This window comes from Python bivittatus, unplaced genomic scaffold (genome assembly GCF_059951505.1).
Source record: "Python bivittatus isolate LINGU-HERP-01145 unplaced genomic scaffold, Pbiv_v1 ctg000080_np1212, whole genome shotgun sequence".
In the NCBI taxonomy this organism is placed as follows: Eukaryota; Metazoa; Chordata; class Lepidosauria; order Squamata; family Pythonidae; genus Python; species Python bivittatus.
Genome location: NW_028277035.1, coordinates 39,087,505 through 39,093,504, shown reverse-complemented (window position 1 = coordinate 39,093,504; position 6,000 = coordinate 39,087,505).

The following is a 6,000-nucleotide window of genomic DNA, read 5'->3' as shown; positions in this document are numbered from 1 at the left end:
AAAATAGGTGGTGCTAAGTGGTCTGACTTGGAAAAAGTTGCCTCCACACATTACCCAAAAATAGCACCCAGGTTAATAAACTGCACAAGTTACGTTGAGCCAGGAGAAACAGTTTATATCACATTTATGGAGAAAAGACATGGCAAACATTAAGGAGCTCCTATAGAAGGAAAAGAATCCCATTGGTTTGTGTGGGTAGTTAGGATTTGGAGGACCAATGTGCCTCGCTCGTGTTGAATGGCATCTGCTATTTTGATGCCCGCTCCCCTAACGGGCCGAGGTCCCTTTGGAGCTCTTGGCAGTTCCTTATTGCAGTCCATTCATATCTTTTTAGAAAGTTTGGTTCATTGTGTGGAGGGAGAAATGTTTTATGATGAGCTGGATCAGTCAGCTAGATTACATGTAAAGAAACTGGCTAAGATTTCCAAGAAGTCACATTCTGTAGTCAGATACGTGAACACAATAGTACAAATTCACATATACAATGAAAGAAAAACTATCGAGGAGAGAAGAAGACGTGCATTCAGTTTACAGAAATTGTACATTGTACTTTGTAATGTTTGAATTCAATTTTATATGGGAAAAACAGGAAGCAGCATGTGATGGTGGTAATTTAGAAGTTATAATGCAACACTGTGAACTCTATAGCATTAGTTTTATTTATTTTTTTAAACTATTTGAATGGATACAGCTTTAGGAGAAAAGAGCTTAAAATTTGTGTAATTGCTTTAGTAGAATGAAAAAGCTAGTGCTATTCACCGCAAATAATTCTAAAAATTACTGGCACAAATCTGAAAAATGTATAGACTTTGAAATGTCAGCAGGTCAAATGAATCCATTTGGTTCATTTAACTTCCATCTTAATATTTCCCCTGTTTATGGCCTAAACCTTTCAGAAATAATTATGCATGCTTGAATAATTCATTACGTATGATGAATGAATAATAAATCATTATTTCAGATTTATAGCAGTAATCTGTATTACCATGTAAATGTTAGGAACTATGAAATGCTATGAAATGAAATTTTGAGACCGAAGCAGAAGAGACTGAAGCAATGAAAGCTGATTGGGTTTTTGGACTGGCAAAGCTTCATACTGTGAAAGGAAAGACTTTGGTTCCTTATCAGGTTTGTAAAGACAATGTAAAATATACTCAGAGTACACTAGTGCTTCCTTTGAATTACAGCTATATGACAGCCACTAGCCTTCCTCAGGCATGGCAGTAAGTTGTGAGATTCAACTTGCATTCAGGAAAAGCAACTGCAATGGAGAACTTTCTCTGTCCTCAGAAGATCTTCACATGATTAAGGTCCACTCAAGTGAAGAATCTCCACCAACAGAAGGGGATTATCCCTACAAACTTTCATTCTTGATGCATGAGGCTCTGAAAATTCTCACACAGTCTCTGAAAACCTAACATGATAGAAAATCTCGCAGTTACAGAAACAAAAGACAGATACAGAACAAAAGAAGATGGGAAGGAAATAATATTATTTCTTTATAGAAGGCTTGTTCTTAAATCACAGCAGTTGATGAAATCCTTTGGTTATGGCTTCCTACTTTCTTCAATAAATATTACTTATCTGTAGTTCTTGAATTTCTTGTGAGATTGCCTAAATGTTTCATTCCTATGTGTGGGGTGAAGCCTCCACAGAGGGTGACACAAAGGAGGTAGGGCTGGCATGTTTTCTCCCCTTTCTCCGAATGCAAGTAGAATGTTACCATTTTTTACAACACCTGAAGGAGACTACTATTCATACATTAGGATAATGACTAGAATTCCAACATGACACTACGTCTATCAGACAAAATCCATATCCTTGCACATATATGGGTGCCTTCCTGTCAGATGGCGTGCGTATATAAATTGTGTACATACAGCTATTTGTCATAAGTTCCAGATTTGCTGTCACAAGATCTTATGAGCTTCTGAAGACCTCTTTTTTTTTTTTTTTAAGTAAATCATATCATTTACAAAGTACAAGTGTCTGATTTGGGATTATACTGCTAGTTGGTTTAGAACTGAGATATCAACTGGTAGCTCATATGCTAGATCTATTACTCAAGTAAATTTTACACAGCCTTTCTATCCCTGCCATTTTTTCTCTTAACTCATAATAGGAAAAACAACAACATCACTTTTTTTCAATCATAGTGAGAGGGATTCTAATATTTCTACTGGATGTCCCTTGGGTTTCACAGGCTTGAGAACCCATGGCCCATAGAAGTGTTTAATAGTTGGAGAGGCTGATTTTTATTATGGACCCCGCATCCAAACATGAGGTTGGTTTATGCAGCAGATGTGCTTGTGTCTGCTGGACTGAGGAATGGTGAGGTTCCTAAGATGTAAAAATTGACCACGCTGGACTAAGACCAACATCTTTTGGAATTAGGGCAGGGTTCAATAATCAGTTAAAGACAGACAAGTCACGTCAAATGAAATGAACTCAGCAAATGAAAGTAAACTGAAGTTCTCATCAAATATATATTATTTGATGTGTTATTATTTAGACTGCATCCTTCCTTTTCTTCAAGGAATTCAGAACACTGCATGGGGTTCTCCTCATCCTCCTTTATTCTCAGGACTCTTAATCTGAGGATCCAAACTCACTGACTGAGTTTTATGGCCATTTGGGGATTTGAACCTGGTTTTTTGAATCTGTCCTAATTTAACACTTACACGACTATATACTGAGAACATTGCATCTGATTTGTTAACTTGTGTTGGATACATCATCCCCATTCACCAAATTGTTTCATCATGTTGCAGAATAGAGGAGGGGTCACCTGGAATCCTACTTTCCACCTCTGTTCTGCTATTATTATATATATAAAAGGGCTAAAGCTGGAACAACCCAAAGTCAATCTCTTTGGGAGTCTCTATGCTAATTACGTACAATATTGCTTCTATTGGCTTTGGAAAGTTCTGTACTGTTTGATATTTAGACAAAGATATAGATAATGTAAATTCTCGCCTATTGTTCATCTCTCTCTCTCTCTCTCTCTCTCTCTGTGTTTGCATACCTTTTATCCTGTCTTTGCCAACTGTTTTGATGTGTGATATTTAATAAATAAACATTAATCTTCTTCCTCTTCCTCTTCCTCTTCCTCTCCTTCTCCTCCTCAAGTAGTGTGTGTGTTTGCTCTAATCTGGGTCTAGGGATTGATTGGGAGGATGCTGGGGGCAAATTAAACTGGAAATTACCCACAATAATTTCCCAGCAAACTGAACCCTTCTATCAATTTCTGCTTTCTGAAAGTAACTTCTGTTAATAAATGGAATGTTTTAAAACGGTGTCAAAACCAACAAATCAGCCTTTGGGACAAAGTGGCTTTTAAGCCTTCTGTCAAGAATGCAGTGATTTCTCATTCTGCTTATACGAACAACATCACGTACCTTTTATCTAAGAAGTCTGGATGTATAGAAGACAATATGCCATTAATTCTGATGCCAGACTGAATGAAGGAGGAATTACTGGCAAGGCAGTTTAGAAAGCGTGTTAAACCATCCCTGTAGAGTAATGAACACACTTTGTGACTGTTATATTATCTCATATTGATTCCCAGGAATGAAAAGTTACTCTGACCATCAGCCTGTGCCATCACACAGACCGTGCGGCTAATAAAAGAGATGTGCATCCTGTATATTATTATTCCAGAGAGAGTGCTGTGTAACATTAACTTATTAAATCTCAGAAATAACTCTCACAGTAGGAATTAAGCGTATTGCAGACTGGCAGGTACAGCACCGCATAATGAATGTGCCTTGCACATTTTTAGGGAATAGCAGTCCAGATCTGGATGGTTCTGCGTACTTAAGTTTTAGGCAGTGAACAAATCCAGTCCAATCCATTATAATCCATCACTGTAAAGTCTGTGGCTACATGTGTTCTGTGAACTAGAAAACCTGGAAATTATTTTTTTAAAGGAATAATTCCATTTCCAAAAGCAACTGTGAGATGAGGTGCTTCAGCAATACTCCCCAATTTTGACCTGCCATTTTCCAATCCAAAATGTATGTTTCATCCGAAATATAAACTTATGGCCATCTCAATCCACTCAGAATACCATTTCATCATTTTCTACAGTGTGGATATTTCCTTTGTCCAAACATGTCATTTCTTTGTGCATATAGTTCTCTGAAATATATCCTATAGAAATCCAGAGTTTTACAGAACAAATAAAATTCAGCATCTTCCATCGTTCAAGGTCCAGGAAGGCTATTGAATTACATTTGGATGTTTCACTAAACTGCAGTTTATTTTAGGTCTGCAAGGAAAAGATTGGAATTTATCACTTTATTTTCTAAACCAGTTTTGTGTAATGCCCGTACCTGGACAAATTAATCATAACTGCTCTTCCCAGCTCTAACTCCAGCACTAAATCTTCTTTCCCAACTTCCCCCTCTTTCCAGGAAACAATAAACAGCGCAAGTAAGCCTTCCTTTCTAAATGTTGAAGAACTGGACAGACAGCAGAGAAAAATTGCAGTCATGCCCAGCATCTTGATTTCCTTCTAGGATGATATTGGGCCCAGATGGATTCTAGGAGATCAAGATCTTGGGAAAGCAGACATTGAGAGAGGTTCAGATAGTTTTTTGAGATCCCTGACCATGATTTAAAAAAAAAACAAAAAACATATCAACAATCAAATGAGAAGGGGAGTGTTGAAAGAAAAAGGTTCAGGGGCCTAAATCTCAGAGCTTAAGGCCAAATCAAGTAGTGTTTTTGACCTCCCTTCTGCTTTGCTCTGTGAACCCAAGTATAGAACAAACTCTTTTCTACATTTTTTTTAAATGGTAGCCCACTGTCTTTGTTGTTGTCTGGTAAGGGAGGAATGTTAGCAGAAAGACACACGGACAAGTGTAGGATACATATCTTGGCTGCAAAAATCTTTGCAATAAATAGATACAGATACACTTTGCTGCCATCCTGTGGTCATCCAGGTTCTTGCAACCCAGTTATGTTAGTACTAGGCATAAGATGCAATTGGGCCCACTATACAAGACGTTAAGCAGATATCTAACAGGCTAATATTACATCTTGGTTTGTAAACCTGGCCTGTTTCATTAAATCATAATCAAGATTAAATACATTTTAAGGGCTTAACTATAACATTAAACTGAAAGTGGAACAAAAATGTCTGATTTGATAGTCCAGAGGGGGTGATGGAATGCACAAGCCTTAGGCTTATGGAAGCCTGATATGTAACAGTAAACCATGGTTAAGCATTATCTATAAATAAGGCTATATAATGAATTATTGTATAATTGAACCATTAGAGACATTCACATTCGAATGAGATGTATAGAACAAATCTACCTATGTTGTTCTAAACTGTGTCAGTCCCCAGACAAAGATTTAGGAGGCATGCAAAAGTTTGTGTATAAAGTGCTTTGAACAGGATTCCTTTAAGGCTTTTCCCCCATGTTATTTTCTTGATTAAAATCAATAATCTCCAGCTACTATTTGCCTAAGACACTGAAGCCCATGGATAATTTCAGTGGAAAAACTGGACAGCCTGGGAGAAGGACTTAAACTCCTAATCTGAAATACCTGCTCTGCCCCAAAGATGATGAATTTAAACCTCCTACCTCTCTCTTTCTAAGGATCTCATCAACTCCATCAACTGATATTTCATTTGGTTTTCCCCTTCTTCTTGATGGTTTGTTCTTCCTTTACTTCCTGTATATGACCAAACCATACAGGTAGTCCTTGTTTAGCAACACAATTGGAACCGGCACTTGGTAGTTAAGTGAAGCAGTCAGTAAGTGGAAATGTGACAGTGCTTATGATCTTACTTCAGTTTTTCTTGCTTTACAGACCTGCAAACATTGTAAATGCGAAGATTGGTTGCAAATTTACTTTTTCATCACCATCGTAACTGTGAGCAGTTGCTAAACAAGGCAATTGCTAAACGAGGACTACCTGTATCAATGTTTCTTTAGTCACTCTCTTTTATATTTAACCCATGTTCAGCACCCTTTCATTCTCTGGCCT